Source organism: Rutilus rutilus (assembly GCF_951802725.1).
Source record: "Rutilus rutilus genome assembly, chromosome: 14".
Lineage (NCBI taxonomy): Eukaryota > Metazoa > Chordata > Actinopteri > Cypriniformes > Leuciscidae > Rutilus > Rutilus rutilus.
Genome location: NC_140219.1, coordinates 21,281,886 through 21,305,893, shown reverse-complemented (window position 1 = coordinate 21,305,893; position 24,008 = coordinate 21,281,886). Strand labels below are relative to the sequence as shown.

At 36.5% G+C, this 24,008-nt stretch overlaps 1 protein-coding gene across 2 annotated transcripts in view; it reads left to right on the top strand.

Annotated features, from left to right (window-relative positions):
* Positions 1-306: 306 nt before the first annotated feature.
* The window catches only part of mid2 (midline 2), a 158,236-nt gene continuing 134,534 nt past the window's right edge, over positions 307-24,008 (top strand). For both annotated transcript variants that reach the window (XM_084430326.1, XM_084430322.1), the window contains exon 1: positions 307-590. The gene's annotated coding sequence lies outside the window, so the exon portion shown is untranslated. The remainder of the gene's footprint in view (positions 591-24,008) is intronic.

Genomic DNA, 24,008 nt, shown 5'->3' with positions numbered 1-24,008 from the left:
TTACAGAACTTACCCCATAAAGGCTGAATTTATGTATCTCAGTTTACATAACCAGATCGATATCTGCATGCAGTCAGCTCAAACTGATTTCAATGTCAATGCTTGTCAAATGTTGTTCAATACACATTATGTGCACATGGCATCAAGAAGGACGCAACTGAAACGACAGAGCCGAACTCAAGGACGTGTACTGCCGGAGCGATGCCGGTGTAACTGACCCTAGCTTGCGACCGTTGAGGGAGGGATGAGAGCTATTCCCGTGGGATGATCACGTGTCCGTGGGGAGTAGTTGTGTGTGGAGCCCGTGGAATAGGAGGTGTAGCGTCAAGCGCGTCGTTAGACGTGATTGTTACTGTAAGGAAGCTGTCAACACACGGCTGACTGTATTTGCGTTTTTGCGTAATTGCGATAGTGGTTATTGCTTTGTTCAAGGGAAAGGAAAATGCACTTGAGGATTGGGAATCTGGCGACTGATTTCCATAAACTTCTGCGCGCATCTCAATCGCAAAAAACACACTCAGCATTATCAGTGTAATACCAACGCTGCTGTTTACTCTTGCAACAAGAAACCCAAACGTAGTTACTACAAGGTAAGCACATGGTTTTCTACCGTTTTATAAGTTTTATGACAATTAAAACGTAACAGACCGTTTAATGTCCACTTATTTCAAATGTTTACTCTGAATTTAACACTATATCGACATTAGTCGATATATTTTTTTCCGGTTTAATGTTATACATTATTTGTATTTGCTCTAGAATTCTGTGTTTTTCTATAGCTACACTATACTAAATGAAAAACAGCAGGTAGCCTACATGTGACTTCTCCGGTGATGAAAGCTTCTGGATAACCTGCAAGAACAAGGATCCCATTTCTGCCTCTGTCTCGTCTCCTCTTGAGTTTTTGTTTTTCCATTTTTCAGTATCCTCGTGTAATGTTTGTATTACGAAACACAAGATAGAAAGCACAGAAATGCCATTCACCAAGGCGAGGTGCTTGCGTTTATTATGGCTATAAACTGTTTATAAAAGGACAAGTTCACCCAAAAATGAAAATTCTGTCGTCATACTCACGCTCACCCTCAAGTTGTTCCAAACCTGTATGCATTTCTTTATTCTGCTGAACTCAAAAGAAGATATTTTGAAGAATGTTTGTAACCAAACAGTTGTGGGGCACCATTGACTTCCATAGTATTCTCTCTCTCTCTCTCTCTCCCATATACTATGGAAGTCAATGGTGCCCCACAACTGTTTGATTATATTCTTCAAAATATCTTCTTTTGTGTTCAGCAGAAGAAAGAGATTCATAGAGGTTCGGAACAACTTGAGGGTGAGTAAATAATGACAGAATTTTCTTTTCTTTTTTTTGGGTGAATTATTCCTTTAAATGAATAGTTCACCCAGAGAAATCCTGTCATAATTTTTTCACCCTCATAAAATAAATGGAATATTCTATTGATAGTGACAGGTTGCTGAAATTATAATGCTTCAAAATGGCAAACTAGAGATTAATTATAAAAAGTGGTCCATATTATTTCCAAGTCTTCTAGTAAATTTAGGTTGTCATTCACCTGATTGTACACTTGTTATTGAGGTGGAGATTGAATGAGTGCACTCGAAAATGTCCACTATGGTTTCGGACTCCACTACAAATGGCTGTCCTGTCCAAAGGTGCACTTTATAAGGGTGTAGGGGGTGATTTTGAATACACCCATTGAACTGGTATCATGAAAAATTCAGTCTGCCTGTTAAGTTGTTTTCAGCCAAAGGACCGCATGGGGGTTAGCTGTTTGTAATGCCTGGTCAAACAAAAACATATAGGCCTGGTTTCACAGAAAGGGCTTAGATTAAGCTAGGATTAGGCCTTAGTTCATTTAGTACATTTAAGTAGCTTATAAACATGCTTCAGAAAGAAAAAAAAAGAAAAAAATTACTGGTCTGCATCTTGACAAAACAATAGCAAATACATATTTTAAGATTTCTCAGTGCCTGTTTATTTCAGTTAAAACAGATCAGACATGCATTTTAGTCTGGGTCTAGGTTTAAGCCTGGTCTGTGAAACCAGTGGATAATACACTTAAAAATGTTTAACTGCACATTTGCCTATAAGCTAAGGTATCATGCCAATCAACTAGCGTTATGCTAAGCTAGTACATCGAGTGGTTAGCTTGCAAAAGAGTGGCAGATTTTTTAATTGTTCTTGTTTTCCACAGTAAATGTAAATTATGACAGATTTTTCATTTTTGGCTCTACTATTCCTTTACATCTTGGGCAAGTTCAGTGGCTTGTGTGTCAGTATCTTTAACAAAATTGACATGCTTTGTTCCCGTGGTAGAAATATCAGAACTGTGTGGAGGTGTTCCTGCCCTTAGCAATGAGGAAGCATATTTTACGCCCCCATGTTGAAAATGTGTCTTTTTCATTCAGAGCAGTTCATGTGGTGTATTTGTTTGTAGCCAGTTGGTTTCATCTCATACCACATCTGAATATATAATATAGGTTACGATGCGTTGTTGTGCACTGCAGGGTTATTTTGGTGTTATTTCTTCATAAAAGTACTGTCATCCCCATAGTAACACTGAGCTTATTGTACTGTATATCCACAGGGGACTGACACTTGTGTCACCGGCTGTGCTGTCAGCACTGATATGACATTCATGTGGTTAGATGCATTTCAGGCATAATGGTTTACAGTGCAGCTTTTCAGTTGCACCACTTGGAACCAGTCCTTAAAGCTATTTAGGAAGAATATAATTAGTTTTGTGATAATGATAATAAGAGTTGCTCATATGATATGTTTGCTCTTGAGGAAGTGACACTTTTAGAATAGAAGGTATCATGTTGGCAGTCTAAGATGCAGTGAAAAGGTGGCCAGAACTGCATTTGAAAAGGGCTTCAGTGTTATTTCAGCTTTTCTTCTGTTTATGCTGAGTAGTCTCAACTTCCTGCCAGTATTGTAGGGCATTCTTAAACTGGCAACAAACATCCAATTTAGACCACCCTAGTGTTACTTGACACATGAGAAAATCCGTTACCATATAAAGGCTTCACTATCCAAAAGCCTACTTCTGTATTGTCTTGTATATTTATGGAAAAATCAACTCTCATGCCATCCTCTAAGACCTTTATTTCCTTCTCTACCACTGGTGTTTTTGCAGCTCCAAAAGGAAAAAAAAGTTTCTCAATATTAAAAAGCACAGAAGGTAATTTTCCATGGCTGACCTGCTGTGCCAAATGTATTTCTTGAGGCTATGTACTATTCTTATCTCAGGCAAGGCAGCCCGAGAAAGGTTTGTGAAGAGCTGGAGGATATATCTACAGAAAATATTGAGATATGTCTCAGATATGATTCCATGATGCCAGGATTCTAGTGGAGATTATAGGAAGGGGGTCCATTAATGTTGTTAGCTTCTCGTCAGGGGTCTAATATTCAATTGTGTCCTGCGTTCATGCCAGCACTTATATAAATGAGGCCTGAAGGTTGATTAAAAATGTCTTATAATAAGCATTTCTAGTTTACTGTATCAATGAGGCGAGGTCACTTGGTGATTTGACAATATGGCATGTTGTGATGATGATTGCAGTTACATGCACATTTACCATCTATGCATCCAGCATGTGATCTCACACTGATTTACGGTTCGCATTGTGGTTTTCGGTTATACTTAGTGTGCTGATTTAAACTCTCCTTCTGTTTTCACTCTGTATATTGAGCTCTCACTGAATGACGACTCAATGGAGCTGGCTGCATGGCAGGCCGTCTCATAATGCACACAGCTTTTTCTAGGAGAGCCTTCAAATAATGCAGCTCTGTTGAAATGGGTATGACTAATTTTGTTTTGAGCCAGAGTCAAGACGAGGTGAAGTTGTGCTTTCATCTCAAATGCCCAGTGCTGGCTAAGATCCATATGTTTGGGAATTAAGCCCCTTGTGGCATTTAAACTCATTCTGATGCGACTTTCGTTCCACTTTTTGGTGGATTCAAATCATAATATGTTTTATAAAGTGCTATTTAATACACATACAGGTACTGACAACTGATAATTATTTATTTTTGAAAGCTGATAACCAGAATATTGGCCGATAAATCTAAATCCAAATTTTATATAATTTTTTAGAGCCTGATTACAAAAATTAAAGTCTCACCATTAAAAGCCATGTCCCAAACATGTCCCATGTCATTATAATTTTATGTAGCCTATATGGAAGACTTGCATGTTGCTCTTAACTGTATTTTCCTTTTTGAAGTGATTCCAATCATATTTCAAGCAATTCAGAAACATCATGGTGAACAGTGCACATCTGAAATGTCTCAGCTGAAGGAAATAATCCATTATTTATCGGCATTAATATATTGGCCAAATTTTCGATACCAATTGGCTGATATATCATGCAATCTTAGTTTAATTTAGAACCAAATAGGGTTTAACAGCCTGATACCACTGAAGAACCTTTTTTAATTCAAGAAGAAAAAATAAATAAACTTTTTATTTTCTAGTTCTTTAGAAAATAGCTCTGAGGAACCTTAAAAGCAACAAAATGATCTGAAGCATCTGTATCAAAAGAATTTGAATCTCCAAATATTATAGCCAACTTGTGAACATGGTTTTTGAAAGAACATTTTAATAACCTTTATTTTATTATTATTTTATATAATGGATTCATGTACTTTACGTATGGACTGCTTTGATGTCAAACTTTAAAAAAAAAACTCCATTTTTGTTAATAGTAAATGTGTACAATATTATAGTATTTAACATAAAAATACAAAATATTTATATGAAAACTTTCATCCTTTCGGATAATGAAAAGTAGCCTAATTTTTATGCCATTTATTAATACTGCTACCTCATTAAAGTGGCGTCCTGTCTGTGACTTCATTCAATTTCCCCTTTTCTTCCGAGACACAGGACATCATCATAAATTGTTCAGTCCTCAGTATGGTGGCAGTTTATCTCACTTTAAAGGATGTGGCGCAGTGTAAACTGTTATTCAAGACACAAAAGACATTGCAAATTGCCATTTTTCTCCTGCTGAAATAATTAACACCGCTATAAGCTCATTAGCCTCAATGCACATTAGTGTCACCGAGATGGATGTCGAGACATTCGCCAAACCAGAAAGATTTGCATGTCTCTCAGCATCAAAACATAATGTCAGTCTGCCTCAGCAAACATAAAAGCATTTTATGAATCCCTAATGGTTGCTGTGGGAAAAAAAATTACAGGACGAGGTCAAGACGGGTCATGAGACAACCCCAACAGATTCCTTCAGGGACTGGTCATCTTTTTCTATTGTAATCTTTGTGAATCAGCCACTAGATCCATTGCTAACGTTTGCGTCATTGTTCACTCAAACAACCGCATAGCCAGTGGCATTCAAAAGGTTTTAATTTGTTTGTCTTTCAGTCCATGGCGAACACACCTCTCCCTCCACATAAAACAAACATACAGTGTTTGACTTCACTTCTTACTTGAATATCATAGAAAGTTTGGCAGCCGTTTGAACCAGACATATTCCATTTTAATAATTGCTGGGATCAAGGCATTTTGCAATGCTGGATATAGGACACACTAGACTCACACATCATTTTTTAAATATTAGGAGAAAAGTGGCACATACTGTATGTTGAAACTTGTAATCATCTCAATGGGAAAGTTTAAATTCAATTCTATTGTTTTAGTTGTTTTGTTTGTTGGGAGCAATAGAATGCCAGTCAGCGGGGTGGGGTTGTCTAGACCCTGTGTTTGTGTAATGACCAAAATAGTGGACCAAAAGAACAGGTCTCGGACAGCAGATGACCCTTAATTATCCATTGGCCAGCCAACGCCATGCATAATAGAGCTCTTATGTGTGGATCAGATGCCATTGGGGCCAGACTTTTATTATTGCACTTTGTCTCAGTCACTAGTTTCCTTCCAGACAGCCTCCTTACAGTGTCTCAGCCTTTATCTGGATAGGGTGAATTCAAGAAAATTGGGCCATTTTTCACATGGGACTGTAAGAAGGTTTCTTTTGGTTGTCCAGTGCGGCCAAATTTGACTTGCCCTGCCAACATCTTTTATTTTAGCAACAGATTTGATATGTCAGATAAGTAAAGGTATATTTTTAATTTAATGATTGCTATGTTAAGTATGTTATTTCTGGAAACTATACAATTATAAATTGTGTATTTTTTGTGTGAATACACTATCATACAAAGTTTTTGGGTGGGTAAGATTTTTTTTATGTTGTTGAAAGTCTTTTTATGCTCACAAAGAATTTATTTGTAATGAATAAATTAAAAAGTGCTAGTTTAATATTATTTATTAAAAATAAATAATAAATAAAAGTAATATTGTTTGATAATACTATCATTTATTTATTTATAAAACAAAATGTATTCCTGCGATGGCAAATTTTATTTTCTTTGCAAAACAAGACCTCGAACATTTGATGTAATATATATTTCATGTAATTTCATGAAAGCTATGAATTCAAATGCACACTATGCAGTGCAAAATATTTATTATTTTTTGATTTTCCAACACAAGTCAGTATTACAATTTCTACAACTATGTTAGCTAGCTATAGCAAAGTCCCTTTCAAGTAAAGTCTGTTCACTTGGCTGCCATATTTGCAACGCCTCTGGCCAAGTCCTATCGATTTGAATGGGGGAATCCTGAAATCTCAAAAACTGCTTCCTGAATTCACAATTAAATAACATTTCAAATCAGCAACAAAAAACAGACATGAACTGTCCCATAAATGTTCTTTTTTATGCTCAAATAGCATATTTTTCAGGCTAGACCAGTGCAGTCTAAGCAAGAGTCTCAGGTTTCTATGGGAACTGGAGCTTCTAACGGCAGCTGCTGTGATGCAATGACTTTACCAATCAACGATTGGCTCTTTTACTTATAAGGCGGGATGCATTCTGTCATATTGCAGTTTTTCACAAAGTAATAGGAGTGAACCGTCTTTTTATATTGATAGTCTTTGGGTATAGTAAGTTGCCTGAAATGTGCGGTAAGCAATTTCTGAGAAACGCTGTTGAAAGTGGATCAGACCGAGCACCGCAACACACTTGCAGTCACTTGCCAATCAGCAGAAGGGGGCGTATTCACTCATGATGGGGGAGGAGAGAGAGTGAGCAAGAGGGAGATTATAAGAAAGACTGTAGAAAGAGATATGGCTGAGAGACATTACAAAAGAGAAATAAGTTCAGAAGAATATCACTGGAAAAAGAAGGATTCAGGCAAGAGCTTTAGGACCCGCATTAATTTCAGAAAATATTTCCAGTGCTGTAGAGACCTAAGCAAGAGGATGCCTTGGTTTTGTTGTTTCACAGAACCTAGATATGCTGTTGTTGTAATGTTTGCTATAGTAGCAGGACAGTTTTGAGTGTCATTGTTTGTCTGGTGCTGGTGTGCTGCTGGCGACTATCAACCAACTCTTGCTTTTATACTCTTGTGTACTGTATGTTTATTTTTTGTTCTTCCTTGACGCTCGTTCATCATTTCACTTTATTTTTCCCTAAGCATTATTTGAAATCGCTTCACTGCAGACATGGACATGGATGCAGACATCCACTCTTGTATTGCACGTTTGTGCATTTTGGGGGTGGAGCAACGAAGGGAGGGATGTTTGGGTTGATTTCAAATGTCAACAATGTTTCGCAGAAATCACTTACTGCACCTTTAAACAAATATATTTAAACCCTGCATTGATCTTAATGTCTTAATGTCATTGATCGTAATGTCAAATTTAGCTGAATTCACCCTGTTCCTTGCTTTTATCTATGGGTGTTCCTATTAAAGTGAATTTTGTGCTGAAGCCAACTTTAAGCTTTCCAGTTTCTGTCATTTGTCGTATTTTACTTAGCATTTCACTTTCATTTACAGGTTTCTAAAGTATTGAGATCTAACAAGCGAGGGTTTTTCGCCCTTTTCCTCTCATGCATATTTTATGATTCCGTTCTACTAAGTACTCTAGCGATTTGCATTTTACTGTTCTTGGTTCTGCCTGCTGCTTGCCCAAATATTAATTACATGGATAGAGGGTTGTGCAGTTTGTCATAAATAGACTTCATGAGATGTCAGGTCACCACTTTCATTTCGGATATTTGCTTTCGGAAGAAAACCTCCATAAGATAATTGCTGCGCCCAGTTTGGAGCAGTGCTACAAACTCAGAAGAGTGAAAAGTGCTTGTTCAGAAAAAAAGAAAGACTAATTACTTTGATGCATCATCACAAATCTCCCGCTGTTCAGAGTAAGTCATTAGTTCCCTCACTTCCTTGTCGCCTGAATTCACTTATATTTTTTCTTTACTGGTTTCTAATAAAGTCATCTCATTAAATGATTTGCTTAAAGTCACACATGTGCACAGCAACATGAGACAGTCAGTTAGTCAGTTATTTGTCACTCATAAAGTATCACATTTTCCTGGGTGTTTTCGTATGAGCCCTGCAGTTTTGTCTTGTCTGGTTTAATTGTCGTCCTGGTTGGGCTGAAGGCCATAGCATGTGGATCACTGCACTCTTCCGCTCGCCATGAGTAGGCGTGCATCGCTCTGCCTTAAGGAGCGAATAAAGACTCACATTGTTGCCACCCAGTCTGCCTTCTGGATTCCAGAGCTTTGGAAGGGAAATTTATCCACAACACTAACAAAAGCAAACTGGCATACCTCTGAAGGAGTCAGCCAGGCATGCTGGGAAAGTTTGTTCCCATCTTACCCATCTTAAACGAAACATGATAATCTTGGATCCATCCACAACATTCCGTTCTTGTATGGGAAATGGTATTTCCAAACATGTGCACTGAGACTTTGCTATAAAGACATTTGTGTATTTATGATTGAAGAATCAATGAAGAATTTGGATAAAGCAAATAAATAATACATATCTTTCACTAAATATGTGTAAAAACAATGCAACATAGTCAATGGTACATACTGTACATTTGTTAAAAGTGCTGTTAATATTTTTTTCAGTAGCAAGTGGTTTACAAAATGCTTTGTGAATCATTACAACTGAATCATTACAGATAACTGCATGGTTAAAAAGAGTGATTCGCAAATCGGACATCACTTAGGCTATCCTTTCAGAATAAGTCAACACTTTTATCTTTTACTATTGCAAGAGATGAAACTAAAGCTGTCATTACTGCTTTCTGAATTCATTATAGCAGGAGGAAGTGACACGCTGCCATCATTGATTTTCTTGTCTATGTTCTTGATGTTCAAAGACGATCACGTCAAAATTAATCTCATAATTTACTCGCCCTGATGTTGTTCAAAACCCGTACGACTCGTTCTTTCGTGGAACACAAAGGGAGATGTTAGGCAGAAAATCTTCTCTTCGTCTGTTCCATATGATGAAAGTGTATGTTGACTGAGGCTGTCATTCTGCCTAACATCCCTCTTTGTGTTCAAATGGCTTTGAAATAGCATGAAACGATGACAGAACTTTCATTTTTGGGTGAAATACCCCTTTCAGAACGATTCAGAAATCCAGTATGTGGTGATAATAAATGTAATAATACATTTCTTCAAATATAGGACTGTGTGAACACAATGGTTTGTTGTTTCAGTTCAGTCGTTTGTCTTCCCACAGATTCACTGCCGGTGAATCTTTGAAAAGCCCACAACCTGCAATTAACAGGGAGAGGCTGAGCACACAGACTCTCTCTTCTAATTGTCAAGCATATTGTTCTTAAATGAGCAGCCTGAGATCTGCTCTTCATCAGTAAGACTTTGAACATCAAGAACATAGACAAGAAAATCAATGATGGCAGCGTGTCACTTACTCCTGCTATAATGAATTCAGAAAGCAGTAATGACAGCTTTAGTTTCTCTCTCCGGGTCATCAGCCGCAGCTGGTGGGCACAGCCTCTGCCATCTGACATACAACATTGCTTTCGTTTCTCATCCATTATAACCTTGCATTTTCAGTGGATTTTAGAGCTAGTGTATCATCTGCCTTCTCATTGCCCTTTTGTCGTCTTTAAGTGGTTTTTATCAGGTCTTTGTGAGGCTGAATTGCCTTTCGTGGAATGCGAAATGACATTTTAATGCGTTTTCTTTGCACAACACTTTTTTTCTTTCCTTTTCTCTCCTTGTAAAGAGGCTTTTGTGCTTTTAAAGTGCACTTTTTGAACTATAAATAATCTTCTGGTTGTTTTGGAGCGATAAAATAAGACATTCATGATGCCTTGAGAACTGAGTTTAAATATTACGCAGGTTTATATGTGTAATACTTTCACGGTAGAATCATATCTCTAGCTTTAGCTCTTTTAAAATTACTGACATCAAATATGAAAACACTAAGAGATTTGTAATGTATTTCATGAACGAATGCAAGCAAAGCTACAGTAGCTTTATAGAACCTGTGGCTTCTTCTTTTGAACTAAATACATTTTGACATCAATTAACAAATGCGTCATTGATCATTGTTAGTAGTTGAATGCTTATCCGATTATGTAACTTGAACATGTGTTTAGCGTAATTCAATATTTTAAAGGGGTCATATAATGGTACATGCACTTTTACAGGTTGGTTGTACTGAAATGTGTGTTGGCAGTGCCTGTACACAACCATCATAAAATGATAAAAATCCATCCAGTGTTTTTTATTTTTTATCTTCTTATATGTTTTCCCCTCTCTCAAATCAAGCCGTTCGACCTTGTGACGTCACACGGTCGGACACCCCTCCCACAATTGTTGATTTACAGCAGTGTTTCAACACAGACCCGCCCTCGCTTATGAGCGAGCTGTCTGTCATCATAGTCTGTGCGTCATTGTTGATACGCTGGAGCACTGTCTGTATTCTATGAGCAGAATGGCATCTAAGCGATTGTGGTGTTCTGTTCTTGGGTGTAATAACGAACACAGCAGTTACTTTGATGTTCCTAAATCTGAACCGCTGAAGACACAGTGGCTGAGTTTTGTTTTCGAAGGGAATATTCCCCACGATCAACGTCAATGCTTTCATGTTTGCGCGAATCATTTCACCAGACTGCTTTACAAGCGAGAACATTGAAAAAGGTATTAGCTCCTGTCTGAGTATGTGTTGTTTATAATGACAGTCTCACAGTCTCACAGACTGGTTATTTTTTAAACAGATCAGTAAAATTTTAGTGCTTCAGCCCTGACAGTTGTACCTAACACTGCATAGATAACGTTACGCATCACGGACAAGCCTACATTTACCGAAAAAAAGTTTTTCATGACCATTAGCTGTAACATCAATCTGTCAATGAACTAACGTATACATCAGTAAACACATAGTGTTCGTATCTCACTACTCTACCCTGCCAGTACATACAAAGATAGATCAAAGTGACATTACGTTAACCAACCATTCAGAAACGTCCTGTTTTCCGACTCCGGTTCAAATTGATACAGTTGCACAGTGTCCTCAGAGACTCCCGCTGCCATTCTTCAAAATATACCCTCAACTGTTGTCAAGGCAACACTCCACGTGTATTGTTGTGGCAAAATGCCCACAGAACAGAGGGGCGGGGTGAGCAAAGCTCATTATCATTTAAAGACACATGCACTTAAACGGCGTGCTGAAAACAGAGCTGTTTTTGACCAGGTAAAATGAGTGTTTTCTTACAATACTAATGCAAATTTTTTATTAAAGTATATTACAAACTTTTAATTTAGACCCTAAAGAATCATATTAGCTTGTACAAAAATGGCATTATATGACCCCTTTAAGTGTTTGCATGACTTCAGGCACTCTATCCCATCACCTGACAGTGTGTTACTTTAGACATGTGGAAGAACACATGGGAGTCTTAAGGAGTGTTTGCCAGAGGGCCGGCGGGGAGTCTCAACAAGGAGCCGAACTGTGTACGATTGGCTGAGGTAAAGGGATAGCCTAGTGACAGAAGGCTGGCCCTCAGTTGAACCACACAGTTCAGTGGCACCCCCCTCCACCTCACCTCCTTCTGATCCTCAGAGCTCAATTTCCACTTCCACCCCGCTGGCCAAACCTCAACCTATGCCAGAGTCAATCTCACGGGACTTGGCTATCGAATTTCTACCGGGATACGTAATAGCACCTGAGGCACTTTCTGTGAGAGCACTGTTGCCGAGAAAATGGACCGATAATGACCCGAGTGCCAGTTTGTCTTCCAAAGTATGTTTTTTATTTGGTGGTAAATGGTCTTCCACTGCAATTTTATGCTCATTGAATAGAGTACATCTCGGGAAAGACGGCATTCAGGATTTATGAGTGAGTAAAGGATATCTGTGTAGTTGCAGGCAATATTTACTTTGTAATTTGTCAAATAAAAGCTTTAGGATAGTGTAATATTGTTTGTACAGACTAATTCAGGTGATGCATTTAGTCTGAATGTTGAAAATCATCCCCATTTAGCAAATGCAATTAGAGAGAGAGAGAGAGAGAGAGAGAGAGAGGGAGGAACACACGTTTTCTCAGACAAGCAAGAAATTATTTGTAATGAATTTTAGGATGGTGAAATGGCTGCCTTCATGATCTGTCTCAGAAGGCGCTTTCTTGCAGTTTGAATTCTTAAAGAGTTCTTCGTCAGAGTGTATGTCCTTATACTGTATATAACACAATATATAACTATACACTTACACTGACTCATAACTGCAACAGGCTTTTTGTGCAAGCATGTGTTGTGATATTTAGCAACGCCAATAGGAACTCTAAACCCTGTTTGGATACATTTAAACTCAATTTGACAGAATTAACAGGGTGAAAAAAATACAGTAAAATGTTGTTGTGTCTCTTGTTATAATTAAGTATTGTTATGGATTAAACGGTGTCAGCCATTATTCCCAGATGAACATATATGACATTCCAACAACGTCTATCTGTGCTCACTATGTCAACATAGTGTAGAGCAACATATTAAAGCATTCACAATATTTTAGTGAAAATGATTTTAGAAACAGTTATGTTCCCTTTCTCTATTTTGTAATCACTTTGAAAGTCGATTTTTCACTGTGCACTTGACTGTTATAGGCGAATGCATCGATTTTCACTTACAGTTGCAGCACTTTTTAATCACGTTACTGTTTAATTTAACAATTTCTTGAAAAAAATGCAGATAAAATGGATTTACAAGCACACTGTGCTGTTCATGGAAATCTCCTGTTCATTTGAAATATTCTGGAAAGCTTGTTTGCAACAGTAAACAAGGGGGCGGAGCAAAGGGTTAAATGTCCAATTGAACACTTGCTCCAAAGGAACTGTCCCTGTCATAATACTATACTATAAATCATTTTAGATGAGAAAGTGTTTATTAAATGACAAGTAACTGCTCTAGAGTTGAACAAGTATGCACTTAAAGGGATAGTTCACCCAAAAATTCTGTCATCATTTACTCTCCCTCCTGTTGTTCCAAACCTGTATGAATTTCTCTCTTCTGCTGAACACAAAATAATATATTTTAAAGAATGTTGGTAAGCAGACAGTTGACGGTAGCCATAATGACTTCCACAGTAATTTTTTTTTCTACTGTGGATGTCAATGGCTACCATCAACTGTCTGCTTACCAACATTCTTTAAAATGTCTTCTTTTGTGTTCAACAGAAGAAAGAAACTCCTACAGGTTTGGAAAAACATGAGGTCGGTGAGTAAATGATGACAACATTTTCATTTTTGGGTGAACTATCCCTTAAATGCCCACATGCATTGTGATTCATTCAGATGCACTAGATGGCAGTGTGGATGCACACTCAAGCACCCACACTTGCACAAACCATGTAAACAAGCTATGTGTGGCCTGTATTTTGTATTAAAGACATCTCTATCCTGACTATAAACTAAATTAATTCATGGATCAGAGCAAGAAATTAATGAGCTGTATCTCGAAAAATGTTTTTGGTCATGACATAAACCCCTTCATACAGTTAGTCATGTTTCTCCAATTTAATTGGGCAAACAGCATTCCAAAGGAGTTGATATGCAGTCCAACAACACAGTATGTATTTTCACAAAACTCAGCTATATCATATAATGTGTGATTTATTCTCTAACAGAAAGTGTTTGAGTTAAGAACAGTGCATTTGTATTTCCTTGGCAGCTCTTGGCAGCTTTATCATTTGAGTTCTGCTGAGATACTTTTAATCCTTATAAGCAGATTTTGCCTGAGACAAACTGCCTCAGAAACAGGCTTTTTACACATTACAGCTCATCTTTATTAAAGGGGTTAGTGTAGACAGGACAGATGCACTTACCCTCTCCTCTTTGCAAGATCCAATTAATAAGATCAAGAGGAAACACTCCTGTGAGGCATATTTATTTCGACCACTGCTTTATGTCTTGGTATTCGCTCAGACCAACCGTTTTGTTTTGGTTGAGTTTATTTTTAGATTATTTTTGACAGCTTTTATTCAACTGAAATTGGATTGTGAGACATCAAATTGTCTAATTTATTATCAAGTAATTGTCTCCAAGATTTGCATGATAAAACTCAACAATGGAGTTTTCATGCCTTAGCATGACTCTGCCTTGCAGCTCTATATTTTGTTGTCAGTTTTTTACACATCTAATCCAGACAGCTACACTCTTTAATGACATTTAAGCCATAGGTAATTTATTTTCAATTCAAAATTCAAAATTGCCATTTACTGCCAGGGTCAGCGTCTTGAATACAGAGTATTATGAGCTTTATACAGGTTGAATTTCCAGCACTACTTCTTTTCTTTGATGTTGTTGCGGAATGCGGATGCTTAAATAAATTATAATATTTTGCCATGGTTGAAAGGATCCTGTGTAAAATCTTATATTTGGGTAATGAAATGATAGCTACCATGTAATTATGAAATTATGTATCTTGATTTGTGATTAATAGAGCATGTGTGCATTTGTAATTTTTGCTGTGGTTTGAGTACACATTGTAAAAATGAGGAGGTTATGCACTATAAAAGAGAGACTGTTTTTGTGGAATGTTCTGGATTACGTAAGAGAATGGCAGTATAGACACTTAAGCCATTAATGAGAAGACTGGATTGCATAGAACATTGGATTTTTTCTGTTATTTGGTTCACTGCAGCCGGTGAGATTCAGACTTTCACAGAATTGCATTTTCCAAAGCAATTGCATGTGAATTGAATTTACTGCTCTCCATTTTCACTGACCTTTCTCTCCTCGTGGAGCCATAAAGGTGGCGTATAAGGGAAAAGAGGTGTTTTTAGTTTTATTTAGTGTGTGGCGGATTGTAGGCCCGGGCAGAATGAGGGTGAGATGGCTACAATCTCACACTGGGAACCTTTCATTCTGTTCAGACTGTCCTTTGCTTGTTCACAAGCTCCAACAAAGATATTCTTTATGACTCAGAGTCATTTAATGGGGTGGGAAACACCCTGTATTTTTGCAGCATGCTCTGACTTCATACTGCACAAAGAAGATATTATTTTGCTCTCTTTTGACGGCCCCCCAAAATGGAGCGGAGCTGGCTGATAGATGTTCGCCCCCGAGCTTTTGTCTTCTGTGTGGTGACAGAACATGAGCCGTATGCCATCGGGAGACTCGCATCTCCGTTTACTGCTGTATTGTGTCTTTCACCTGAGAGACAGACCACAGACACTGAAGCAGACGGGAATCCATCTGAAGCCTCAGAACACTGATATTTGAGCAGGTGGTCTGTGTTTAATCATAGGGAGAACCACAAAACACACATCATCGGTCATAGAGCCGAGGCCTTCAAAGAATTACATAATACAAATCTATTTATGGCGTCTTGTGTGGGAACATTGATACTGCTTTGACAGGCGTTGTTAATGTATGGCTCCCAAAATTGTAGTATACCTCTATTGTAGCTTTAGGAAGAGAGAAGGAGGAGTACATTTTCAAATGGTGGGATTGTTTTCATGCTGTGAACATCAATACTGAACTCAAAAGAGAGTGATTTCTGAAGGCACTGGGCTGATGCCATCCACATTTTCTTCTCTCTACAACTGCTACTATCTGTAAATACATCTGATTTGCACATACAGTTGTCATTTTTTAAATATTTTTGATTATTTGCTCTATTATATGTGTTTGTTGCTTTGGGCTTGTTTGTAGCTAGAATGTGGCAGTGATAAATGTAGGGTAGTAAAGATGTAGGGTATAATTTGTGTCACCAAACGGAAATAATAACTGTTTTTGAAACTCCCCGTATGTCATTGGTCAGACTCTCACCCACAAACTCATGCCATACAGTGCACCAGTGGCTGCCCACTTTTTGCGGCCCAAGAAACAAAACAAAGATAACATAACGTAACAATTTATTTTTGTTGTGATCCTCTAAATAATAATTTAAAGGGATGGTTCGGAGTAATTTCAACCTAGGGTCCTTTGCGCCATGACCTCGAGCCAAACACCCCCCCAGAAGCTTTTTTTTCCCTTGGTCGAACATTATTAAAGTTAGAGCTTATTTAGAGATATCAGCCGAATGGCTTAGTGCAGGCGCTAATGGATCCAAGGTTGTATCTCGTAAATGAACTCACTAATAATGCCTGGAATGGTACCAAACTTCTATAGTAGTACAAATATGTTATGTACTCATAAAACGAGGCATTGGAAAGTTTGTAAGTACATCAGGAGTTTATTTAAATAACACTTGCCTGATGGCTTATGCTACCGCTAACCAGGACGTCGAGGTCACTTCCGTGATTTGGGAAAAGCCTGTAAAAGTCCTGGCAGAAAACGATGCATAAGGATGTAGTGTAACAACGCCCAGTTCCAGGAATGCACTAATATTTTGTTGGTAGTACCAGTTTGTAACGATTATTAGTTAACACTAAGTTGTCAACACTTCAAAAAAAAAAAAAAAAAAAATGCATCGCTTTCTGCCAGGACTTTTACGAGCTTTTCCCAAATCACGAAGTGACCTCAACGTCCGGGTTAGCGGTAGCATACCGTTTGTGTTTGGCTCGAGGTCATGGTACAAAGGACCCTAGGTTGAAATTACTCCGAACCATCCCTTTAATAAAATAATAATAATGCTAATAATATAACCATATGGTATAATATTCTATATAGGAATTGACTGTGTGTAGTAAGTAGTATAGGCTGTGCTAGGTTAGCTAGCTAATCATTTAGCTTGTTTACTGAAAACACAAACAGTATTTTGGATCATTTTTATATATTTTACAATATATTGTATCCTTATTATTTAGCTGCATTTCCCTTGCATGTTTAAGGTTAAAGGGTTTGTTCACTTTCAAAAAAAAAAAAATCCTGATAATTTACTCACCCCCATGTCATCCAAGATGTCCATGTCTTTCTTTCTTCAGTCGAAAAGAAATTAAGAATCAGCTTTATTGGCCATGTTTGCAGAGACAAACTAGGAATTTGACTTGGTAACAACAAGGCTCTCAAATTACAACACTCATTAACTGCAACAGGCTACAACACTCATTTGACATATAAACACAAAGTAGGAAATATATGTTAAAACAGAATACTGTTATATATTTAGTCTGACAATACAGTGGAAATTACAAAGGTTACAAAATTAAGGTTTTTGAGGAAAACATTCCAGGACAATAAACTGACACAAATGCATATAAATTTCATTTAACATACAATAACTTTGAACGGTCCTCCTACTCCAAACTTGTAAACAGTGGGTCGGTACTTCCAACTACGTCACGCGTGACCTTTCCAACGTGATGACGTAATGGTTGGCACATCTCAGAGATAGTACAAGACGGGCATTTGTTGTTAAAAAGTATATAATTTATCTTTAATCTTGGATGACATGAGGGTGAGTAAATGATCAGGAAATTTTTATTTGAAAGTGAACTAATCCTTTAATAGCACAGCACAGTGACTCAGTATCATATTGGACATGAGACAGTCTTCATCTCTCAGTGAAACAGCACCTGTCACAAAAATGTGAAGGCACATTGTGATTTTTCACTTTTTTTTTTTTTTTTTTTGGTGGCTTAATATCACAAATATTTCACATATGTGCTGGCACATGGAGCTCTGGAGAAAAAAATTATCTTTGAAAAACTTCTGATGGCAAATTTTCCACTGAGATGAAATTTATTAGAAGATGCTTGAGTCGTGACAGGCCCGATTTAGATCTAGGATGTAATGTGGACCATAGGCTGTACAGGATGCGAGTTGTTTTGGATCCAATCTTCATGTTCACTTAATTCTGATATTGTGATGAAAGAAAAATTGTATAATTTTCACATTTAAAAAATGTGAATTTTAAATTTTGTATTAGGTCCTATGATAAGCATTTGATAAGCAAGTAACAGGAATGACCCGATCCAGGTAAAATACACATGCAGGATATTACATTTACTTAGGGAAATTGCAAGACTCAATGTAGCTTATCGCTATTACTCCAGCACATTCAAAGAAATAGGACAGAGTAAAAATAGGTGCTCCACAATTCCTCCCTATTTATAAGACGAAATAACACTGCATCTCTATTTTAAATCCATTATTGGATCCGCTTTGGCTGCTGTGAATTTGCACAGGGGGTCTGATTTACTCTAGTGTATAATGTCCTTTTCAGGAGTGTATTCTAATCTAGCCTAAGGTACCCATCTTCTGTACATGAACTCGTTCTATTAGAGACCTAGCAAAACTAGACATAACACACTGTCAATGAGAAAGAGAGGCTGCAGTGTTATTGCTCATTAGAAGCGTGGTTAGTGGTCTTGACACCAATATAGACTAATCCAGGTTAAACAGCTTTTCTAATAGTGTGTGTATGCCACTATTCACATTAAGTAAAGTCAGTTAAGTCAGTGAATACTCATAGTGAGCCAGCCAACTTGTGGCTGTATGATATAATCACATTTTATATAGGTATAAAAAAAGCTTAAAATACATTTAGAAAGAAATTTGTTACTGGTTAATATTAAAGTCACTATGAAATTAAAATGGACAATTCTTGTTTTTATGGAATATTGCAGTATTTATCTGATTTAACTGATTTATCTGTGCACATCTTTTTTTTTTTATTCATATTCTTTCATCTAAATAGCTTCCCCTTCATCTTGCACTGACATCTATTCTCTTTTCTGATGACGGTTACCACTTGTTACTATCCAATGATATGTTTGTCTTTTGAGGTGTGTGTGTGTGTATGTTTGTGTTTGTGTTTGTGTGTGTTGGCATGTATTCAGTAGTGTTATGACTAATAAGAATTATTTTCAGTGGCTTTGACTTAATGCTGCAGCCCAACTGGGAGGTAAAGGTGATAAGTGTGTATTTACCTGCTGTCAGTGGATAAGGAAGAGGTCTATAATAACATTTTATTTCTATTAATGAATTAGTTAATAGACATATCAAAGGCATCTGTGATCCCCCCCGGAGTGCATTCTGATCATGAAATATTCACCTCCTGAATAATTTAGCTCTCGCTGTCAATGTTTGTGTTAACAGAAGACCTCCAACAGACAGTGCGTAACTGGCAGAGCAGGGTTGAGGCACTTCTTGTACTATATGTGAAGAGGAACACAACATTCATGAATAAAGGCGAATGTCCCTTGTTCATCAAGTTTGGAATGGTTGCGTCTGCTTTGCTTTGCGTTTCGCTTTCTGTCTGAAGTCTGTTTATGGAGGCATGGACAAAACTAACAAAAATCTTTTTAGCATATCAAACAGAGCAGAGCCATTTCAGTGTTTTCAATCTTCTCAACAAATAATAAACACATGAATAATGTACAACTTTACTGTTTAACACATTTCTAGTTGGGCATTGCTTTCATCTTCAGTAGCTACAGCCATGACTAGAATCGCTCTACAGTCAGTACAAAGTACATCTGCAGTCCTGCAGTTCTTTCATTGATAATTTCTTTCTTATTCAGACTGCTGTAAATGTCAAAAAATGAAGCGACCAACAATTTATTCCTGTGACACTGTCACTCTTACTGCAAATTTGAATATATATGAAATCTGAATATACATTTATGATTCCTGAATATAAAGTAAATAATTTTAAATGGATACATGTAAATTAGAATATATAGGTCTATATATAGATAGATACAAACCTACAAACCTCAACTTTCTATTCATCAAATAATCCACACAATTCTGTTCCCACAAAAAGAATTAAGCAGCACAATTGTGGTCAACATTGATAAAAAGAAATGTTTCCAAATCAGCATATTAGATTAAATATATAAAGGTAAATTGTGAATATATAGATTTAAATCTGAATATATACAGTTATAGCTCTGAATACGTGACCTATACAACTGTTCAGATTTACACTCACATGATCCTTTAGAAATCATTATAATATGCTAATTTGGTGCTAAAGAAACATTTCTTCTTAATGTTAAACACAGTTGTGCTGCTTAATATTTTTGTGGAAACTCTGATTTTTTTTATTATTCGGGATTATTTGATGAATAGAAAGTTCAAAAGAACAGCATTTATTATAAATATAACTTTTTTGTAATATTTCATATTTCATAAATGTCTTTACTGTCTTTTTTAGAATTTAGAATTCCTTTATTGTCATTGTACACAAGATACAACGAAATTGCAGAGCTTCTGCATAAGGTGCATGGTACATAAAAATAAATAAATAAAAATATACATAATACAAAGTGATGTACAATTAAAATATTTAAGCTTGAGACAAAGAATAAAGAAAAAGAACATAGAAAGAGTTGCTTGTAAATATATAAGAGTAATAATAATAATGATAAAAATGAAAATGTTGATCAATTTAATGTGCCTTTGCTAATAAAATGATTAATTTCTTTCTTTTTTAAAAAAAAAAAATCTTACTTACTCCAAACTTTTGAATGGCAGCATTGAATTTTCAACATTGATAATAGTAAGAAATTATCTTAGACACTGAAGACTGAAGTAATGGCTGCTGAAAATTCAATATATATATATATGTGTATGTATATACAGTATATATATACATACATATATAAGCTTTATGTAAAGTTCACTTTGAAGAAAAGCTGTGTAATGCCTGAGTTGCTAGTTCAGTTCAAAATGCTTGCTCATCTCCTCCAAGTGCCCCAAGGTTTTCTGAACGGAACCGTGTCATCTCTTGGGTGTTTTAGCGCCGACTGAGGTACACGTAATTAAAAGTGCACTGGACCCAGAATGGAGCTCTCTGAACCTTATTAAGGTGTAATACTCGGAGGTGTTAATGCTGTCATAGCCCAGCATCACAAAGTTCAATTAGCTTGCTCTTCACACACAATTACCCAGATGTAGTGACCATCTTGACAGGACATGTCAACCTTAATAGGAAACTGGACGCCTTAGATGTATTGAGAATGCCTGAAATGTGCTCAAAGTTTAATGACCTGCCTTTGTCCTTATGGCCCAAAGTTTGTTTTTAAAGATAGTTTAAAGTTAGTTAATAATAATACTAATAAAAAAGTTGTATCCCTTTGTTACTAATATAACAGCTTTCTTCATCAAGGTGATGCTTGAAACATCTGCAGGAAACTACTATCAGTACTCAACACACTGCTGTGGTCAGTGAGGTCATAGAAGTAAAAGTTCCCACAGTTTGCTAAAAACACACGGTGTGTTGAGTTTAGACCGGCAGATAATGTGGGGTGAGATAATTCCGGAGTTCTGATTAACACTCTCCACTCTGTCCCATTGGACCTGCCATTTTCCCACAGTTTCTTTTTTTCTGAACTGCTTAAGGGGAAAATGACCTTAGCTGAATATGCAAGAGAAAAATTATTTATGTGTTCTTTATTACTGCTTCAAGTTGTTACAGTTTTTTGGGGTAACAATTTCAGTTTTACTTATAAAACAGTTTCTTTTATACAGTATATACTTTATACATATTACAAAATATACGTATGTCAACATATATCTGATTCACTGCATTTGAATCTGCATTTTTATTGATCATTATTGATGGTTTATCGTGGGTTAATTCGAGCACTGATATTGGTATGACAACAACGTACTAGCAAGTAATAATGGCACCTACTGTACATATTGTGATTAACATCTGAATTTCATATACTTCCCAAATTCATACTAAATAGCAAAACTTAGAGCAGATGTGACAGTTTCATTGACTTTCTTAAAACAAACAATTTAATCGTTTTCTACAATAGCCTAATTTCTCACATTGAAGCAAGAGTCACCATTGGCTAGTAGCCTACATATATTTTATTGTACTCGTCATACTTTTTACATGGAATGCAAGAACAATGCAAAAAAAAATAAAAAAAAATAATAATTATAAATATAAACTATCAATTTCAAACATTAGTAAAAACAGGTAAACAGTCTGTAATATAATAAGAAAAGAAAAATCAAACTACAAGCAATAGCACAAATAAACACAATAGAACACAGTAGAAGATACAAATGAAATAAACAGCGCTTTTCAGTTAAATCTAACAGTATTTAGATACAGATTAGTATAGGTACAGAAATTGTTCAAGCGTTTAAGCACAAGACGACGTGAAAGAAAACTCAATTCAGCATTCGCTTGTCGTCAGAGTACCGAATTGAGTTCTCTTTCATGTCTTCTTGCACTTGAGCAGCACTGGCCAGATCGGGACAGTCACGGTACCGTCAACTCTTGGCCATCGGGCATTGCTTATTTTCAAGCCCTGCATTTAGATCTAGCACATCAATTCTCTTTACGTGGCATGTGTAAGCCTCTCTCTTTTAATAGGCTATTACAAAAAACAAAAACTGTTGCATATGCGCGTGATTTACTCGCATTGTTAGAGGGTTGCTTTATTATGAAGGAAATTTTTCCAAAAGAAGATTCTGAAATAAATAAATACATTGACTTTCTTTGCACTGGAATTGCAATTGCAAATGAAATGGAGCTCTTGACTAAAGTCATAAACATGAAAATGAGCCTTCTGCCAAATATAAGCCCTGGATATTATTGAAGGCAACATTTCATTTATTCGACGCAGGGATATGGTGACACTTAATTTCTTTCCTCCGTGTCTGAGAAATACAGCTTGGCCTGCAGGATGTTTGATGAGTGTTAGCAGTAAAATCAAAGTGGGCAGTTTAATCGCACACAGGGGGTATTTATCAGTCCTGTGCCTTCATGTCCCCTATACACACAAACTAGTGTCAGCAACATTCATAGTTCATTACTTTACAGCTGCCATTTGTCTCTATGCAACTTTCATTTGGCCGCCTCCTGGGGTAATTTTGAGCATTGTGAAGCAGAAGCGGCCACAATTTAGCTTTGTTCAAGACACTTTGTCATCTATACCCCTTCTGAAATTTTTTTTTACATCATGTAAATTCTTCGGTTTCTGCACATCAGCTAACAAATTAATCAAACTTTATATTCAGAGTATGTTGGAGTCTGTTTGTTGGTTTGTTTTTATATATTTTACTTTATATACACTGTTCGAAAGTTTGGGGTCAGTAAGTTTTTAAGAAATGAATTATTTTATTAAGCGAGATTTCATTAAATAGATCAAAAGTGACAAACTATTTTACACTGATACATCAAGATTTCTATTTCAAATAAATGCTGTTCTTTTAAACTTTCTATTCATCAAATAATCCACATAATTCTGTTCCCACAAAAAATGTTAAGCAGCACAATTGTGTTCAACATTGAGAAAAATAAGAAATGTTTCCAAATCAGCATATTAGATTGATCTTGAAGGAACATGTGACACTGAAGACTGGAGTAATGTCTGCTAAAATCTTTGCTTTGCCATCACATGAATAAACTATGAAAATATTAAAAATGCAACCCCAATACGACCCCAAACGTTTGAACGGTGGTGTACTCTCTCACATAGACAATCAGTCATTCAGATTTTTAGTTTAATTTGTCATGGGTTTCCTCAGGAATTGCATGGGTTTATAGATTTTAGTTGCTGACAAGTTGCTATGTAAGGACAACAACCACCACCACAAGTATGTGAGTTTAAATGCTTGATGAATTGGAAAACTTGGAATTTCACATTCAGGTATTATCTAGAACAAAACGTAAGATTATCCTCAAGTAATATTAACCACAGACCTTATTTTATTCATAAATTAAAAATGTAAAAATGCATAAAATAGCCTGAGGAAACCCATGACTCAAAATTCTAATTC